This window comes from Chelonus insularis, unplaced genomic scaffold, assembly GCF_013357705.1.
Source record: "Chelonus insularis isolate UGA/USDA-ARS -01 unplaced genomic scaffold, ASM1335770v1 contig_326_pilon, whole genome shotgun sequence".
NCBI classification, from domain to species: Eukaryota; Metazoa; Arthropoda; class Insecta; order Hymenoptera; family Braconidae; genus Chelonus; species Chelonus insularis.
In genome coordinates, this window is record NW_023276496.1 from 271995 (window position 1) to 293625 (window position 21631).

At 28.6% G+C, this 21631-nt stretch overlaps 1 protein-coding gene across 4 annotated transcripts in view; it reads right to left on the reverse strand.

The window, feature by feature from the left end:
- kek5 (kekkon 5) overlaps window positions 1–21631 on the reverse strand; it is a 114887-nt gene that overhangs the window by 71055 nt on the left and 22201 nt on the right. For 2 of the 4 annotated variants that reach the window (XM_035081697.1, XM_035081693.1), the window contains exons 2-3: window positions 19941–20023; window positions 300–375 (exon numbers count right to left, since the gene is read on the reverse strand). The gene's annotated coding sequence lies outside the window, so the exon portion shown is untranslated. The remainder of the gene's footprint in view (window positions 1–299; window positions 376–19940; window positions 20024–21631) is intronic. The other 2 variants (XM_035081695.1, XM_035081696.1) reach the window with 2 other exon arrangements.

Here is a 21631-nt window from a genome sequence, read left to right on the forward strand (position 1 = left end):
TATCTTCGACTAATTCAAACACTAAAGTAACTTTGACTATAAAAATTTCTTCCGTGAAGTTAATATTCGTTGTCATGTATTTTCATAAGTTATGATTACAATGTTAAGAACACGGAAATTCAAAAACATGTTATTACAGTCTAATTAGCGGTTACGTAAAAAATTTAAAGCCCATGAACGAGCGGAAGATAATAATAAACATTATGTATAAGTGTCTATCTTTGAAGTATATTTTTAATCATTGTAAAATATTCATAATAATAATAAAAAAAATAGTAAAAATGAAATTAACTTCTTACTTTGTGATCTTTTGGTTGCCAATAAAACGATGAGCTCACTCGGAACTGACGACAAACGCTGGAGGAGCACCGCCACCTGCAAACGAGAATCTAAATTGAATAAGCTTTAAAATGGATTATCTGTGTTAAACTTTCCGCGAGTTATGTTTGAAGGAGACTAGTTCTACTTAATACGACTTTTGATTAGACTAAAAACTCGATAAAAACATTATACGATAGCAGAATAATATTTATGATTCGTTGAAATCTTTCGAAATTGTGTGTATCTTGTATATATGCATAATATTAAATAACTTCAGTGAGTTTACTCAGTTAACATTAAAATTATAATGGAAAATTAATTCTCTAGAAAATTGAAAAGTGAATTGTTTGTTACTGATTTTAAAAAATAGAGTTTCATTTAATTTCCATAAATATATGAAATGAAATCGAATGCAGTTAAAGTTAAATAAAATCTATTTTGCCAAGTCAATTTTACAAATAACGTAATATATATTATATATACAATTTATGTAATTTAATAGCTCTGCATGTGAAACAAACTGAGTGAACATTTAATTTTATATATAAATTGAAAATTGTACCAATAATAAAACAATGGAGAATCTAAAATAAATCAATACAGAAAACCTAGAGATCATCTAGAAAAGTTACATTATTTTTGTCAAATCGATCGTTTCTATTCTCGTATTCTTCGTAAATATCCCAAGTAGTATTACTTTACGTCCTAAAGCTCATAAACTCAAGAATCGAATTACTTTTCTCTAGACAATCGAGAAATAAAAGACTCGTATATGCTGCGATTTTAGAAAAGTTTCCTATTAATCAACCTATAAGTTTTATTATTTTTCTACCCCACTTTATAACCAAAATTTGATTGCTTTAACTAAAAAAAGTGTCACTTTTTTACTTGAAATTATAGATTAAATTAAACACTTTTACAGAGACAATTTATTTATATTATTATGCATTAATTTTAAGCTTTTTTTGCAATATGTTTAGATAAAGTTAAAGATTTCAAGTTGAAATACTTTTCGCTTTCAGTACCAAAGATCGACCAGCCTCAGGCTCATCGCGACAAGAAGTAAAAATGAACGCAGTCGAGAGGAAAAAAAAAGTAGAAGGACAAAGGGAATAGTACGTCGAAAAGAATACCTTCTTGGACGTGCTAGAGTCTTCGTTTATAATTTACAGAGTATCCTTAGGCATTGTAGCCAGAGTCTACGTTGTTCGTTTGGTCTGGTACTCTGACATAAAAAAATCGGCAATCATTGATCTATGTATACACTTGGTTTATTTGCACACTACTCAAAGTTTTAATATTATTTAAATTTTTTTATTTATAAACGTTTATAAAGTGGCTAAATAATCAAAATGTCAACTACGAAAAAAAACTTCAAGCAGAAATAGCAGAGAAAATGCATTGATCCACAGTATCATCTATGCAAATGTGATGCATAAAGAGACAACAAATGAACAAGTTTTATAAAAATGATTAAAAGATGTGCACTTCCTCGAGATCACATTAATCAACCATCATGAATCCGATAATTATCTTCATTTAAGGTGCCTCGAGCGGAAAAATATAGGTATATAAAGGTATATGGACCTTTGCGCACTAGTTTTAGGCAAATAAATAGATAAAATAAGGAAATACCTATAGGAAAAGATTCGCACAACAACAATTTATGGAATGAAACGAGATGAGGACGATTGGTTGAAGAATAAGCAAAATATCCGAAATTAAAAGTCCAAAGCGATTTGACAGATTGTATTTCATATTTCGAACTCTTTTACTCGTTTACATATGGCTGACCAAAATCTGTCAAATCGCTTTAGATTTTTAATTTCGAATATTTTGCTTATTCTTCAACCAATCGTCCTCATCTCGTTTCATTCCATAAATTGTTGTTGCGTGAATCTTTTCCTATAGGTATTTCCTTATTTTATCTATTTACTTGCCTAAAACTAGTGTGCAAAGGTCCATATACGTTTATATACCTATATTTTTCCACTCGAGGCGCTTTAAATGATGAAATTAATGATTCAGTTCATAATTTAATGGAGATATCAGATTTTAATTCAGTCAATATGCAACAATATTGGGGTTAAATTCTATTTATGTTATAAAGTAAGAGGGAGAACTGATTTTTTTTAAATTCATCATTTAACCTCTAGATAGTTCGTGGTAAATTTCAAATAAATTAGTAATTGCCCAATATATTTTTATGTATAGGAATTTTTTATTTTTAATTCGACAGAGTCCTACTTGTATCAATAAAATATTGTGTCGAGAATAAAATATTTTTGTTTAGTTTCAAAATAAAGTGAAATCCGAAATGAAGATAACTATTTGTTTAAAAACAATAAGCGCGCCATGGATGTACAATGTAAATGATTAATTTTTAAAATTTTTCGCGTAGATAAAATAATCGATAAGGAAAGTCACTCATTTTTTTAATATATTCCAATTATTAGCTAACTTCATATTTCTATGTAAATTCACAGACAGAAGATATACGTTGTTTGCCCAACGGTGTATCCTATTGATATAATATTTATTCGAATGCAATATGCCAACATAAAATTTATTTCTAATAAAATAAATAAAATTGAAGATCGTCATTTATTGATTTGTATGTGCTGAAGTTGATTGGATGAATGTTATTGAGAGTAAGAATATTTTTCTAGTGAGATGAAGTTCTAACCTTTCGACTTTTCAACTAGGTATTGTGATATTGAAATATGTCAGATGCGACTCACTATCGATTATCCATTCTTTGAATGAAATTTGTGAAAACCAGTACTAAACCGTAAACCATATGAGAAATTCTTGAATCTAATATTATACGCCTTTACAGTTGATTTGTGTCAGTCGTAAAAACAGGAAGTAAAAATGATGAATATTATGTCAGTTGACATAAATTTCTATTCTTCACAAATGGCGTATTATATTTTTTACCAATCGATACTAACTATCAAACGAATATAAAGAAAATTTAACGAAATTTTGTTGAATTCTCTCAAGAGTTTCAGTTCATAAAGCATCATCGAATATGCTATTTGAAGCATAAAAAAGTAAAAAACTACCAATTAAAAAGAATATTTTTTGAACTGAAATAGAATAATGCTAAAATGGTCAAAGCAGCTGCAAATAATCGACAAAAACATATCAACTGATTTAATCACTATCGTAAAAATAAATTTTAGCTTATATTTTTTTTTTTTTTTAATACTGTGAACAAAACTACTGTTAAGAACATGAAACATAAAAAAAATCAAATGCAAAGCAATTCTGAAGTTGACAATTTCTTATCTACACTAAAAAGAATACTCTGTTGTCACAATAGATCGAATGTCTGTTTTAGCAGCAGTGTTGATTTTTGTTGTCTCTACAGGGAAAATTCATATCTGCAATAGAAGCTGTGGAAACACAATTTCTTGTTTTGTAATTTTTATTTATAACTTTGAAAAAAAAAATTCCTTCTTTACAGATTTCTTTTGTAGACATAACAAAAACCGTCTTCAGATCTATCATGGAATTAAAAAATATTTTTTCTCTGTGGTTGCAAACAAAACAATTTCAGTAAAGTACATATTGATGATACGACAGCAAAAAAAAAAAAGAAAAGAAAAGCAAAATTCAAAAAAAAAAAAATATATCAAGTTACATCTGGCAAACGTTTTTTTTTCATGTTACGTATCAAATCACGATATGATTATAATCATGAATAAAAATGTCGGATAATTATGGATAACATAACATATATCAGTCTAGATATTCGAGTGTATTCACGTATTAGAGAAAGATAATTTAGGGGAAGATGGGGTAAAGTAAAGCATGAAGAAAAAACGTAAATCAATAAATTAATCTATAGATCAAAAAATGTTGATAATTCTAAAAGCATTAATAAATGGAAAAGAGGATTTATAGACTTATTTTAATACATTAGTACATTTTCTCGGGCATTTTACTTTACCCCGTTATTCCAGAAAATGTTTTTTTAACTTCCCAATGGGAAGGATGGAAGGATTTTTTTTATCTTACAATTAATTACTATTATTAGAATTATATTAATTATTTATAATTATTGTTAGGAAATCAGGCGTGAAAGTTTGGCCTAAATTGCAAAATGCAGCTAGTTTACTATTTTTTGGGGGTTTTTTGATTCTGCACAAAAAATGGCCAAACCGATTTTGCTGAAAACCTAATCAATTCTAAGTTGTGTAATGGTGCGTCGAATGCAATTGGTCTCACGTCGACATCATTGATTGTTCTCGAGAAAATTGAGGCGAAAAATAATTCAGAACGATCATGCGTACACACACGCGAGAGAGATTTGTCAAAATTTGGGATTCGTGAAATTAAACCCATTATTATTGTAATGGGTCCGATTTCGCCTAATTTTTCATTTATTAAATAGATTACATTTCATATAAAATCATTCCATAATTGTTAATTGTTTTTTTTTGTTAAAACAAAAATACATCCCGACTAAAAAATATCCAATTCTTTGCAAACCTTTAACGATTATAATATGTCTATCATCAAATTTTTCTGACAAAGAACAAATTTTTAGTCCACGTTAATTATGAAGAATATGAAAGAACATAACGTTTAAACGTAATAATGGAATTGCAATGTCTATTATAAAAGCTCTTAAGTACTGAGGAGAAAAAAAAAATTGACCGTGTGACTTGATTGAACAGACAATGTACATTGTGCAGATTGTAGCTGATTTCATTACTCTAATGATAAAGTCTCTGTGACAATTACCTATAATGATAATGAAGCTTTGGAGTCTAAGCAAGTAGAAATAAAGCAGGAAATTAATTGAACTGATGGAACAGTTAGTGATCATTATGTCTTTAATGTATTTTTATAGTTGAGTGAAATAATTAACTCAGATCCAAACGTCAATGAGTTATCGTTTTCAATGGAGCTTGAGAGAATTAAATAATTTGATAGTCAACGGATTAAAATATTTTTATGAATAAACCATTATTTCAAGCGTCATAAGATATTATGTAATTAATAGGAGGGTTCTATTTTGATACCTATTGTTCGATTTGTAATCGTATATTTGATTATGTGAATAAATAAGCAATGACTAATTGATTGACCGATGTATTATCAACTGTCATATAAACTATACAATAGAATTGTTACTATAACACTCAAATGTTTGCAATTCATATACCTTCTATATCTAGCTTCACTTACTTTGTTCCGTCACGTAAATTGATATTAATGGAACTTTAGTATGCAAACTTGGACAAAGTTAACAGTTGGAAGGAATAGCTTCAAGTAAAGGCGAATTCACAGGAATTGTAAATTTTATCAATTGTTAGTTCTTGAAATACTTACAGAATTGTTAATTCTCAAGTATTCGTTCTTTCCCTCAAATTAGAACTTAATTGATTTTTTTCTTTTTATATTTAATGTCAAATCGTGACACGATAATTAATTTGATCACAGAGTGTGTATATTCATTGAACAACATCGATATGAAAAGTCAACGGTATAATGAAGAATTTGTTTGCTCGCCAAGCTTATCATCGAAGTCTTGGAAATAGGATTCTGATAAAATGAAGTAACTGGATATAGCAATAGAACATTCATGAAACATTGAGGATAATCCAAATAAAATGAATCTGTTATATTACAATTCCAGATAATTGCTTTTCCAATAATTTTTTACTTGAATAAACAATTTTCTATATAGATTCAATGAGATTATTCTTATATTGATTTTAAAATCAAATTTTTTTTATGACCATTTATCTTCATATTTTTTAATGACTAACAACTGATATTATTTTATTTTCGATTTGATAACGTTGTAATCTTGTTGAATTTATGAATAAAAATAAAAAATCATTTCTATCAAGATTAACTAGATTTTGCATCAAAAGCGAAAATGTTGTAAACAAAGTAAATTGAATAACACTTAAAAGTTTATATTAAACTTCATTACAAGAGAACTATATTTTCAAGCGTTTAAATTCAATCAACCTTTATAAATTGAATGTTCACGTAGTTTCTGCTCTTTCAAAACCATTTATATGTTTTTCTTTTTAAGAATATCCCTTGTATTATGTAGGATGTAAAATAATTTATAATAACGGATCTCACGACTCTTTAGTATTTTTAATTTAATTTTTGTGATCCCATACAATTGACCATTGTTCTGATAAAGAGTCAATTAGATTATTATTATTAATACCATAGCATAATATTCTAAATTAATCTAGTAAATAAGAATTTTTGCATTAAAATTTTTCATTTATAATAAGTCATAAAGAGGATATTTTTTCAGTTGAAAATTAGATTTTAACGAACTGCTGGTTTTTTTATCATCATAAAGTTTTAAAATATGAAGTTTTCTAGATCAAGATGAATTGAGATCAAGATTTTTGCTATATATATATAGGAAGGAATATATATATATATATATATATATATATTCATAGAGTTATAATAATACAGGGTAACAAATCATCAGTAGCAACGAACAATACAACTGAATTCTAGACGAAAAAAAAAGAGAAACTGTGCTTGTCAAAATGACCAAATATCAATCTTTTACTCAATATAAGGGGTGAAAATTAGCCAATTATATACGAGCAATAGCAGAACGAAGCATAGAACAAAAATAGTTTCCACTACTTTTATTCACTATTACCTTTGCTCAATAAAATGACAATTACAATAGAATTTTATAACCTATGGAAGCGAAAGTTCACGGTGAAAATAGAATATTTTTCATCGAAAACAAAGAGGAAAAATGTGTCAATTTTGTTTGAAAATATTGAAACGTATTTGAAAAATCTCTATGAATAATAAATAATTTTTGATTACGTTTGTAAAGACAGGAAGGAAGAACAGAAACTGATCAGAATTTTTTTTACTACTTTCTGGTTATCTTCTTATTCTTTTGAAATAAGGAACTGTTGAATATCGCGTTTTAAAATTATATTTTTATAACTTGGCTTATTTTGATATATATTAGAATCTCCTGAATAGTACATTTCACACGAGGGTTATAGTAACAAGCGAGGGAAGTAAACACGTGGTTTAAGCTAGTCTAATTGTCTTCTCTAGGGCTAAATATAATTTTTCGTCATACCTGCGTGGAAAGTTCAACCCCTCTCTAATGGAAAAGTGAACTTTCCGTGCGGGTATGACGAAATAGTATATTTCACACCTAGGGAGGAAAAGTAGACTAGCTCAAACCACGTGTAAAATTACAACCCGAGCCGAAGGCGAGGGGGGTAAACACGTGGTTTAAGCTTGTCTAATTGTCCTCCTTAGGGCTGAATATAATTTTTCGTCATACCTGAGTGGAAAGTTCAACCCCTCTCCAATGGAAAAGTGAACTTTCCGCGCAGGCATGACGAAAATTAATTTTTTTAACCTTATTAGAAGAGTGAAAGGTAAACAGTTTAATAAAATTTTGTTTGACTAAGCACTTTTCGAAATCTTTAAAATTTCCATTACAACGAATATTTTTTTGATAAGTTTAAGGTCTTCTACTCTCTTGCCAATTGTTAAGCAAATCATTCTTGCAATACGAACAAAATTTTAGTGTATTTTGTATTTAACAAAGTATTTTAGATGGATGTATTATGGTATTGATCATAATTTAGTCAACTCTATATCGGAATAAAAGTTGAGTATTTGGTATAGCAAACAAATTCAGTTGCTGAGCTTGACCAATATTTTTTTTTTGTTTGTTTAATATGGAATAATGAATTTTGTTATCGACTTCTTATAGTTTTGAAATTCATTTAGTATGTGAAAATCCAACAAGTTTATGCATGGTTAAAGGTTTGATCGAATATCGCACTTTGCGACTTGTATGGTTGTACAGTTCTCGTAATATTGAAAATCGATAGTTAAATGTTCATGTATAGAAATGATACCTTATAGAAATACACCAGGTGCTTTCGTGCCATACTCGATTAAACAACTTTAGCACCAATGCCATTCACTGTTAGTATTCCATGTGTAACAAAAGAAATCGCAATTTTTCATTTAACTTTGCAATTTAATTTTGATTCAATCTATAAATTGTAAGTTTATATAATCTACATTTAATCAACTATTTTTCAATTATATTGAAAAATAATAAATTGCTATAAATCATATTAGTACATATCCAAGTAATAAAACTAGTAATAAATTTCTCTTTGTATGTTAACGAACGTCAAAAATGGTTTAAAGACTATAATAATGATTTACGTTGTAATAACCTTTATATTGATTTTATTTGTGAATAAACTGCATATTATTAACCTTCGTACTTGTATTTTACTTTCAGTTCAAACTAGTTATTCTCCATCATATTGATTAATAGGCAAACTTGGCTGTATAGATATTTTTTTTAAATAGTTTAATTATCAAGAAATAAAAAATACTGTATAAAGTAATTTATATTCATAAAAAAAAGTTGAAAATTGTTTGTGTCAATTTGAACGTAGTACGTAAATGAATAATGTTGATTTTATTCAAATACCAAACGTTGTTCAGTTATCAATATTTTTGCATGATTCGTGAATATGTATCAAATCAGACGCATTATTTGAGAAGAGGATATGTGCTTAAATACATATGATGAATTTTTTTGTGAATGAATTCTGAATGATTTAGTAGGTCATTGCTTTCAACAATTATCATTCAAATTACTAGGATTTGTTGAAATACGAAATTGTGAACATGTAAATTTAAGCGTTCCACAAGCGATTGATTTTAAATTAATGCATTGTCAATGGTCACTTTCTATCAAGATATGAAGTACTTTGTAAACTTAACGATGCACCTATTAAATAGATCAGCTGTTCTGGTCGACCATTATTATCTGCATTTGAGCTATGCTACTAATTCAATGTCTGGGAATATCTAATTATGCATTATATTACATGCTTTATATTTGATATTTGAATATAATAACTAATATCAGTAGTTCTAGTCTCTCTCGATTAACCAAATATTTTCCCTCCATTATGAACCATCTGATGGGTCTACAAAGCCTCAATGAGAATTCTGAGTCGGAAATTTCAGTCTCTGTTTTACTTTGAAAAGTGTGGTTGAAGAGTTTGAAATGAGATCTAGTGAAACATGATTAATATATGTTTTTACATCTCAAGTTGGTCTTGATATTGCTTTTGTTCTTTCTTTGAAATTTGGTTCATAATTATTACAATTTCATTAATCAATGAAGTTTAATTAATAAAGTGGCTTCTCATTAAGCTTACTATTGTTGAAAGAAGATGATTAGACTTCAATTCAAGTTGAATATCCCTTCAATCTATGGACATGAATTCATGGTATTTATTTTTTTTTTTCAAAGTTATTGAATAAAATTTCAAGTTTATGTTAAATAACTCAATAATATTAGTTTTTAAATAAGTTATTGAATAATCTGAAATAAGATCCCGTAATATGTGATCAATAAAATCAATTTAGAATAGAGATTAATTCTTGAAGGTTTATGTGAAGTTCAATTGATAATTCGAAGGTTCAAAGGTTGAAATAGAGCTAATACTGACGTCTAGATAGTCGAGGTAATGTTGATGTCTTACTATCGTTCGTTAAAAATAGTTGAACAGTCTTTACGTGATTTTTCTCTTAATCGATTGAATATGTATTTTAAACTTGGAATAAGAGAGAAGGGAATTGACCACTGCAAGTCATGTGGACTTGATACGAGTTACGATGAAATTATTGATGTATATTTTATCCATGATGATTGCTACAGTTCAAATGTTACATTATGCATTGTTTGTAAATTCATATAAGATAAAATTGGTTGGCTTGAATTAGATAACAAAAAATTTATTCATTGCCATCGACATTTTAGCATTAAATAAACTTTAAATTTTAACATATGTGAATTAACAACAGATTATTTGAAATTCAATCAATGAATTCATGGGAGAGTGCCGTATGCTCGACTTGTCAGCTGTAAAAACGTCAATCGCATGCAAATCACGTGTAATCTCTCGCAAAAGTTATCCAACAAATGTATTTGTACTGTACACTAACTACGATTACTGAGAATATCTCATTCGCTCTCACACTTTTATATAAATTGTGTTTGAAAACAAATTTCATTTTGGTTTTCAACAAAAGGTAAAAGATCTTTATTGTAAATACTGGTTAGATATGTCAATTGTTTAATCTAATGTAATAATTGTAGTAATAAGAGAAATATTATAATTCATTGATAAAATGACACATACATCATTGCTTATTTATTTATTCACTGAAAACAATTTTTAAAAATTAAGAGAATTGAAACTCACATGAAACTAAAAAGATAGTCTAACATTTGGCGTAGTTTCTCATGCGAATTATCCGTTTCGATTTGTTTGCACTTATATATTACGGTCAGCTGCGTTCTGCGATCCTAATTTTACACACGTGCGCACACATTCCTATTCTCGATAGTGGCAAGAGGTTGGCCATGTGGACAATCGCATCGCAACTTTTTTTTTCTACTAGTGCAGAGGTTATCGTTTTTCTCTTTTTTATCAAACTGCTCCATTGCTTCATTAAATTTGCTATGTAACACAGTGAAAGAGTATTTTTATAGTGCCAATTCAATGGGTATCTAGTTCAAGTATTCAAAAATTGATCGAGTATGAATTTTATGGAAATTCGTCTATTCATAGAATTCAGAATATCTTATTTTTCTTACCGTTATAATTTAATCATTTTTTTGTTTTTTAATACTTTAGATTTATGTTAATGCGATGAAATTACAAGATGAAATTATTTTTTTTTAATCCATAAAAGAATGGAAGAATTAAACATCAATTTATGATTCCCAGTTGTTGCCAAAAAATGATATAGGTTGTACTTTATCGGAATGCTGATGAGCTTAGCAATATCAAATTTTATGGTTCGTGTAATGTGTACAGTGTAATTGTCATAACTACCGAAATGTAGTTGAATTTTCTTTTATAAAATTAAAAAGAATATGTTGAATTAATTTTTATATAATAGTTATATGACTTATTCAGAATTACTAATTAAGAAAAAAGTTTTCGAACAATCGTTAACATACTAGTCGGTGAGGTTGTTGTATGCTTTACGAAAATGTAACTTGAGTTGACGAAATTTTCTATTGTATACAAGTTTTTGATGAGCACACAGAGCGCATGCTTTATAAGTGAAGGTACGATTTTACAATACATACTCTTTACCTTTATTTATGCCAAAACTTAGAAGGCACAAATTGCAAAACCCATACAATGAATCATTGTGAGAGCCAAGTTCTCTGAGAATTTGTGATTCTTGTTGTATCGTCAATTTCAATGAAAGCTTTCAGTGTGAATTTTAATACAAAAGCGTGATAAATCTGACGGCACATTAAGTTTTTCATTTTTTTCTTCTTCTTGAAATGCCATTTGAGATTTTCTAGCTTTTTATGTTTAATATTCCAGTTTAATAAATACTTCAAAATCAAGAGCTAAGATAAACGAATCAAGTCCAAATCATTTTTAATCAAGAAATTTCTTTTCCTCGAATTTTTATTGTTCTTGATTATCGATTATAAAGTATATATAGGAAAAGAATAAATTTAGAAACCAGTCACGTTTCTAGAACTTCACTAAAGGAAAGAAAATAACAAATAGTGCACTCAAATGAATTTCAATAACAAGAGAAACCAATAATTGACAATTGACAATAGCGTATAATCAAAGATAAGTCGTGTTTTTTAAAAATATATAAATATAATCTTAAGCTCAAAAATAGTACATTTCACACCTAGGGAAGGAAAGTAGTCAAGCTCAAACCACGTGTTAAATTACAACCCGAGCCAAAGGCGAGGGTGATAAACACGTGGTTTAAGCCAGTCTAATTGTCCTCCTTAGGGCTAAATATCATTTTTCGTCATACTTACGTGGAAAGTTCAACCCCTCCTTAATGGAAAAGTAAAATTTCCGCGCAAGTATGACGAAAAAAATTATATAAACAAATGTAAGGTAAAGTATTGTTGAATGTAAATAAATGAAACTAGTGAATAAAAATAAGATTATTCAAATTCATCTATTAAGGGGTAAAGAATTTAAGGACTTTGGAATAGTTAAAAAATATCTTGGTTAAAGTTTCCTCATTTTTCATTATTTTTATTTGTCTGCCAATTCAACTTGCCAAAGAGATTCTTGGCAATCCTCCGCTGTGGTTTTGCAGTTCAGTCACTTTACTTTCCCCCCTTAGAGGTTTCGCGTTCACTTTAGGAACGTTACTTTGTTTCATGTTCTTTCTTTTTTCCTATTCTCAAATTTTTTGCTTCCATATATCGCTTGAAGAGAAATTGTCTTTCTATTGTATGAAAATTAAAACCATTATGTCTTTCATTCAATTTCCTTTCAATATAAAAGCAAATTCACAAATGAAATATTTAGTTTTCTTTAAAATTGATCGACATAAGTCTGTGATAGTCAATGGAAATGGAACAATTACTGATAAAATCTTATTGAAGCAGACGGTTGGTTAATTCCCAGCAAATAAGTTGTTTGAATAATTTTTGTACATCAATTTATCAGTCTGTAAAATTTAATATTCAGTTCAGTAGTTATTTTTAATCTAGAAGCATCGACATTCATCACCAATATTCAAGAGTCAAAATGATGTTGAAATGTATTTTGTATAGGGTACACTGAGAATCTATTTCAATTTTCTATGCTATGAATTATTTGAGGTTTTATTTTAACAATTCTAACACGTGAATAAATATTATGTATGTGTATCAACTTGATATCACAATATTAAAATTTGATTTATTACTTTACATAGCTAAATTAAAATATTTATTCAATCCAATAAATATTTTGTTGAGATAAATTACTACTGTATATTTCCTCAATAAATATATCTATACATTTATTTTCCTTTTGTCAAAATACATTATGATTCATTAAACTTTTATTATAAATTAGCATTATTAATCCAACTATTATATAAGTTAATATAAACATTTATACATAAGGGAAAAGTTTAATTATTCTTACGAACCATCACGTGACGTAATTAATTATTCTCGGTAGTTAAGCACACAAAATCAACGATAAGTAAAATAAAATAATGGAGTTTACGGTTGAGTAGTCGATCATGCATGATGTTTTGTCGGTAATAAACAATACAATTTCACTAATTTTTCATTAGATTACTCCACTATATTCTCTTTTTTTTTTTTTATTTTAATTATTGGATTCAATGCTATGCAATGAATCACAATTATTTTACAACAAATGATAATTGTAAAATTCGACACAAATAACTGAAAAAGCTCTCTTGATTAAAAGCAGAATTACTCAATTTTACGATAAAATAGTAATTGAAATGATGAACTAATCGATTGGTGAACCGTATGATCTTGTTCAAAGTTCCAAAGGATTTGCTTGCTCTTGCAGTCAACTGCTTGAATCTTTCAATACAGCTCTTTTGTCTCATCTTTAGATGAACTATTGCTCCATTGATTTTTTGGAGCCGTTTGACCCTCACGTTTGACAGTTTATTCTCGAGATTAAAAATTTTTTTTAATAACAAAAGCCATTATTTTCTATTTTACTTGCCACGATTATTATTATTTTTTTTTTTAGTATGATAAATTCTATAAAATGAAGTATCTGTTCTCCCTACAGATTATTTTATTCATCAAATGACAAAGGAAGATAAATAAAGTCGACGAGATGTAAACCTCAACGATTCCTAATGGCTTCTTTCCACCCCACAAATTGGAAGAAATGTGAAAACGCTCAAATAAATGTAGTAGAAGAGTAAGTACATATACATGGTGAATCAAAGATTCGTCGAGATCAGCTTTACTTTAATATTTGTTCCCTTCATATCGATTGATGATTCACCACAGTTATTCTGAGAAGAGAAGATGGGCTAGGTTGAGTTGTTCCCTACGTCATTATTTCTTGTTTGGAGTTTGATAGTTGTATTGGATAATCTTGTGATAACCAACACGTTTCAGCAAATACTCCAGACATTGTTGTATATTATCAATAGATAGACACATGATAATGTATCATTATGATAACAAAATTAAATACTAAATTATACGTATTAAAGCATAACCTCGGCTTTATCCGTTTCGCTTAATCCTCTTCACAGTTATAATAATCATCCATGTTGCTTGAATCGTCAGTTGATTTGCTTTGGGACTAATAATATTGTTCGAACTACAGTTTTTTCAAACTTCAAAGAAATGTTTTTTAATTGGGGATGATCCAATAACGCAAGAGCATTTAATTGAGAAAAAAATTTTTTAATAAAAAAAAAAAGACATGAATTTTGGGCTAAATGAACAAATATTCTCGGTATTTCCGCGAAAAATAGGTCATGTATTTTCAAACTATTTTCACAAAATGTTGAAGTTCAGAATATTTAATATAGTAATATTGATTCTCGAACTTGGAGTCTCTCAAACACATTAATACCTTTATGGTTTATTATATTCATAACTAAAGTTTATATTAATCGTAGCAACAACAATATAAAATACTAAAACTCTTTTCTTATCACTGTTTCTAATAAATGAAACTTTCATAATCGCTAGACAGAATGATTGAAGGTATATATGTTGATGAATATGTTAGAATGATGTATTATTAACAGCTTTACATAAAATATTTTAATACCTTCCGCGGTTTTGTGCTTTTCAATGAAAAACCCGAAACTATCGCGTAGAAATATAGTAGTGAAAATTTGAAATTCCGGCACGGAGCTCTATGCAGTTTTATGCGCCGGTTCATGTGTGCGTGAGAAGGGTAACATATTTCTATGTCTGAATGCGCCTTGTGGCATGCAGGCAAGTTGTACGGAAACCTCTCTCGTACCACAATGTCAAGAGGAACATGTGGGACAACATAAAAGAAAACTAAAAACCTATAAAATTGAAAACTGTAAAAATAGTCTTCTTCTACATTTATTTTTGTTGTTACCATTTTATAAAAAGAATTCTCACTAGAAATTTTTTTATTTGCTAAAGAATTATTTCATTGGAGAATGATTCTTTCAAGCTTCTGTAGTTTGACGGTATTATATTTAGTTTTCAAACTCACTATATTGATATGACATGAGACGCAGACGTGTCTTGTTCCTTTGACTTATTTCAAAGGTATGTTGACTTGCACATAATGAGGACCAAAATGTGCAAGAGTACATTTCTACAGCTACAAATAAATGCAACTATGCGTATGGATGTATGTTTATGCTCTGAATCTCATATACTGAATATCTTGTGATGCCTTATGATAGAAAATAAATTCAAGAAATATGTGTGCGAAGATTAAAGTACTGGACCAAAAGAAAACTGAAATATCAAAAGGACATAAATTATACAACATGATGCAGTACTTCGATACTCAAATAGTAAAACTTTACAAGTTACGCGTTCTGAAAATCTGGAAGTATATGGAAATTTTTCCAACGACTTTTATCCTTCACATTTAGAATACATATGAAATCTTGGACTTCAATTTCCTTGATAAAAAAAAGCCTTAAAAATGTCAAAGGATTCTGAAAACTTTCAAACAACTTTAGTTGTAGAACACAGTTGTACAGCAAAGGTTATTGCAATTTTATTCAAAAATTTTTTAAAAGTCAAATGCAATTAAATGAAATCCCTCTCTTCACTTTTTTTGCTATATAAACTATCACACATGAAGATTATCGACATTTCAATTAATGGCTGAAAATGCTGCATAATTTAGAACTTTTTCCATGCATAGCGTACCACATTCTGAAATTTTTCATCAATTTCCCTTCAATTCATCGGACAGTATGGCATCACAACCAAATTCTGGATAATTAAAAAATAGATGTACAGCTCTAAAAGAAATTTTATCTTCCGAGTGCATAATTCCTCCTTCCTTTACCATGCATTCCTGCATTATCTCATTTTCACATTCTATTTGAAGCCATCACGTTTTCACTGGATGACTGTGTGTGGGTAGGTAATCGTGACAATTCCCGGACACTTGAAATGCACTTGGGAAATGGGAATTAATTTTCTTTCATCAACCATTATGTGTGACATGTTATGCACTGCTTATTGTGGTTTTATTGCTCTCTATTTACAAACTGCAGTTTGAAACGAATTATGTTTTTATTCACTTTCGATGGTTTTTAAACTTATTATGCTTTAATCGTACAGACATTAAAAATATTTATTCGATGAGGTGTAGAAGCTCTTTTTTATTATTTTTTTTTAACCACAATATTTTTACAAAAAACATTAAAATATTTTCAAAAGTTTATTTCAAAGATTTATATATTGAATTTGATAAAAAAAAATTATTTTTCATCGTAAAAGCATTTGAAACGTTTTCGTGTGAATTTCTATCTTAGCAAAAAGTGATGCCCCAAGAGAACAAAAAATTTCTCACTCTATGGTTTGAAAACCAGAGAGTTCAGCTTTAAATTCCGTCTCGAAAAAAATTCTTCACTATTTTTCATACTAATATTGTCACCTCAAAGTATGTAAAAATTTTAAAAAACTTTAATAAAAATCGTCACATAGATTTGTTGATGTGATTAAATAACTTTCTTCTAACGATTAACCGAGCATGTGTGGATAAAAAGTTAACAAATTCACTTTACGAACATTCTAAGATTAGTTACTTTATCTCCAGAATACTAAAAAATGTGATATATTGAGTGATAAAAGTTTTTACTCGTACACACATATTTCAAGTTTCGATCCAACCACTACCTGAGCATTTACGCACGTACATGATCCCAATATCACTTTCTTTATCTTTTTTTCTTGTCATCATAGTTTTCGAGTGCACTTAAACTGCTTGGAGGTATGAGCTGCGGCTTCAATCTCTCACTAATTCATTGTCGCACTCACCCTTAGTATATTTTATATATATAAAGTTGGAGTGTCGATAGGAACTCGATTCTTCGTCTCGCGAGCCAATGACACGATAGAAAAGTATAGAAAGTACACACCACTTAGTGACGATGCAATGCCACTTACTAGACGTTAAATTGGCAGACTGTACGTGCGACGAAAGAAAATTCACAACGAGTATATGTACATATAGCCATACGTACAGAAACGATCGATCGGGCGCAAGACTATACAAACCCCCGATAGCAAATTGTCGGATACCAGAGTATTCCACGTAATTTCTTCCTGTACTATTCTAGGGGCCCGTACGTGATATTCACAGACAATATGCGCCATGAAGCAGAAAGCATTCATTCGAACTACATCTCGTTTGTCTCATACCAATTTTGTATGACAGTAAATAAGGGGAGAAAGAGATAAACTAAATTTATTTCGTAACCGACTTCTCTTTAAATTAATTAGTTATAAAAATAAATATATTATTATTTAATTGCAAGCTCGTTATTGGAGTTATTTCAGAAAGACAACAATGTGAAATCATTTGAATTTCAAAGGAATGTCTAAAAACAAATATTGGTATGAATAATTAAATTCTAAAAGGCTTTTTTTTTAATAATAATAAAATATATGAAAATTCATATAAAATTGTTTTTATTAATTTTATTTCAACAACTGAAATTTTACGATGTCTTTCGAATGTTGAATTTTTTATTCAAACCTAACTGAAAAAAAAAGTTTTCCTATTGTTTTTCTACGTTTTGATCGATGAATGAATCTGTTTCAACTATCTATCAAAAGATCAGTCAACAATTTGTGTAGTTTTTTCAATGATTTTGTGATGACATCCTAAAGTTTTAACGTTTAATATAATTTTGTTATTTTACATTTAAATACAATTTTTATTATCCCTATTAAAAATTGACCTATAAAAAAACCAAATTTTGTGCTGGGAAATGGTGTAATTGAATTGGATAACTGTGAATAGCTTTTATCATGAGTAGCACATTTTCTGTAATATTTTTTGACATTTACATTACATATCCTATGTATATATTTTCCAAAATATTTTATTTTCAGTGAGATAGTTAAATTACAAGATCGAAATCCACATTAACCGGTTGAGAGACATCAAAGAAATGACGAAAGCATCGTATTCTATTCAATGCATCCAATCTACCATGACCTTTGGAATATGTATTCATTTTATATGTTCTCGTTTCTATCTATTTTCCTTTGTCTCTTTTTTCCTATTTCCTAGTTGAATTCCACCCCGCCATAAGTTCATTGGGTTCACGATTGCTTCTATTTGGCGAATACAAGTGAAAGGAGAATAGCAAACGCGACGACTCGAGGTTTAGGTGAACATGGAAATTGCACGGGAAACCAGAGCGCTTGAACAACTCTCAAGTGGTTAGAATAGGACGAGGTGTGATTCAGCTTCCCAATTACTTTTACCTCTTAGAATTTACGAATCTATTGGCTTACTGTTCGAAATTTCTAAGTTTCCTTATTGCTCATGCCTTTAGGCAACTCAATATACACATACGATCCACCAGGATGTGTTTTATTTAATACATTAACCCTATTAATTGTAGTATCTCTCATGTGTTTCAATGCAAGTTTCGGCAAGTGATATTGTATACTAAAATGCATCCTGCAAGTGATTATAATACATGCATGATGTTCAGTAAATGGATATTGAAACCCTATCAGTTGAAGTTAGCATTGAAATAAATTCGTGCGTATGTAATTCCTAGCGGTAATATTTTTTAAATGTGCAGCGTAGCGTAGTGGTTTTATGTTCACACGACGAGTCTCATAGCTATATGCATGTTGCTATTGCCAATACTCACTTCCAGTCCAATGAAAATGGGGAGGAGTGGTGCTCTCTACTCTAATAACAGTCGAAGGGTGTAAATGTATGCTGCCACGTAAATTCAGAGCTAGGTTTTCCCATTAAAGCTGTGGTAATAGTAACGACTCGAACGTTGTGGTTGTTTAAAACGATTTTCAAAAGGCTCTCATACTTGAATCACAATCGATACAACTGTATTCGATAGATTTATTATTTCATCTGATTTTATATGCTTACTAATTCTTTATTATTACACTTGTACCGAGATCAATTCACAAACATTTTTTATCTCTTTTATTTTTTTAAAGAGGAACTACTTCTTTTAATAACCATCGTAAAGAGTGGTTTGGAATCGGAGAATTCAATAGAAATTTATTTAATCATCCTGGAATTTCTTAATTGAACTACTCGGAAATTTAACGTGAATTGGAGTAATTGATGTCATACTTGAATTACGAAAATTACTATAATATAAATAAATGCTTAAAAAATTTCTGTTTAACAAATCATTTTGACAATAATTATGTTATTGTCAAATATTTATAGAGATTTGTTTTGTTTTTTTTTTTACTATTTAGTTTATTGATGAAATCAAAGTAGTTCAAAATGAAGTTTACAGAGAAAAAACTATAAATTTTATCTCAAAAATCGTAAGCAATTTTACGTTTGCTCTCAACTTACTTTCCAGTGATTTCATTTACGGGTAAATCAATGACTGAATATTTTGTGAAACTCATTATTATGAATTTTACAAATGTAATGAAAGTACGTAACTTGTCAACAATGCACCTTTGCCATTTTAATTAAAATTTCATTCAAAATTCTATTCACCAAATGTATAATTAATTAACTAACGATAATCATCATAATAGTGTTGTTTTAAAGAAAAAAATGTTCTGAACTTACGACTGCCGGTGAAAGTTTCGTTTGAGAATTGTTCGTGATATTGTATCTCTATCCATAAATTATTTATTGTCATTCTTTTGATGCTGAAACAAAGAAAAAGAAGAAACAATTGAAATTTTGACTTTATTTGAAATAAATAAATCTCGACTACCTTTGTAAATTATTTTTGAGATTTTTTTTCAGTATCTCATATTTTTGCAAAATTAAAATGCAAAATGTAATTAAAAATACAAAACGATATTAAAGACCTTTAGTAACATTAAAAATGAAGATAATCATTTTTACGAAGTAATTTCTTTTGTTAGAAATATTTTGAAAATATTGAATAAATTCTGCACATAAATTCCAAAAAAAAAATGAATAATGGAATTCGTCTCATATTGAATAGATAAAAACGTAAAATATAAAAGTGTAATTTAAAAAATTTTTCAAATCAACAGATAGTTCTGATATTAGGAATAGAAAATTAATTGGCTTATCAAAGATAGAAGTTGTAAAATATTCACTTTCATCTGTTTTTACCTTCAGCCGAATTCTCGGCAATAGACAAATGAATAAATAAATGAGTAAAAAATCTAAACTAAATTGATAATGTCTCAAGTGACTTAAACTCGACAGTTCATTGACGTTGTCTGCTAAAACCACTTTCTTTCCTTAAATCTTTTTCTCTACGGTTCGCGTTTTATCACTGGGGAATTGAGTCTTCCTATATACATAAAACAATATAATTTTTTTTCACAATTGAAAAACAATTTCCCATTAATTCTAGGTTATTTTTGTAAATAATAAATAAGAAATTTGCGATAAAATATAGATAAAGTCACCAAGGGATTTTTTAAATAAAAAATGACTAAAAATTTTCTTCCATATTTGTGAGTAAACTACTTCCAGAGGAAGAAGAGAGTTCATTGGCTAATCTCACTTGGCACTTCTCCAAACGTATAATCAGATTGGTGTTGCATTCGTATTTTTTTTATTTCTCTCTTCACTTCAAGTGCGAAATACTGCTTATTCGCGTTGCTGTCATCACTAAAAATCTGACATTCTCGGTGTACTTTGTTTTTTTCTTATCATTTTTTTTTCCAACAAACATCAAGATAAAGTTTATTTTATTTAAACTAATTTAAAGGAGAGATAAAAAAAATATAAGTAAATATTTATTAGTGTAGTATAGGTAAAAAATAAAGGCAAAAAAAAAAATTGAAGCAAAACTCAAATTAAGATTCGAAAAAGTTTGTTTTTCTGAGTCAATGATAAAAAAATGAAGCAAATAGTAGTGTACGTGAGTAAAATTTTTAAGAATAGAAAAAAATTAATATAATAGACAAAAAGAAACTCTTTTTTACTTTTTCTTTATTTCATCCTGTATATAGTGACTGTCCGATTTATTCGATGGATTGGTATTACTACTTCTCAAGTTTTACGTCCTTGGGGAAATTCTTTCTCTTTCGATTTTTTTTCACAAATAAGGTGAAACTACAAATTGTCTCAGATGTTAAAGTGACTGAAGAGGTAAAGAGCTTTTAATAATGTATTTTTCTTTTACGGCTTTATACATTAAATTCTTTTTTTTAAACTCCTCAAGTAATTGAGATGTCTTATTATTTGATTCATTATAAAAAATAGTAAATTATTAATCATCAAGCATAAAAATTTAATCCAACCTATTTATTTTCATAAAACAAAAATTT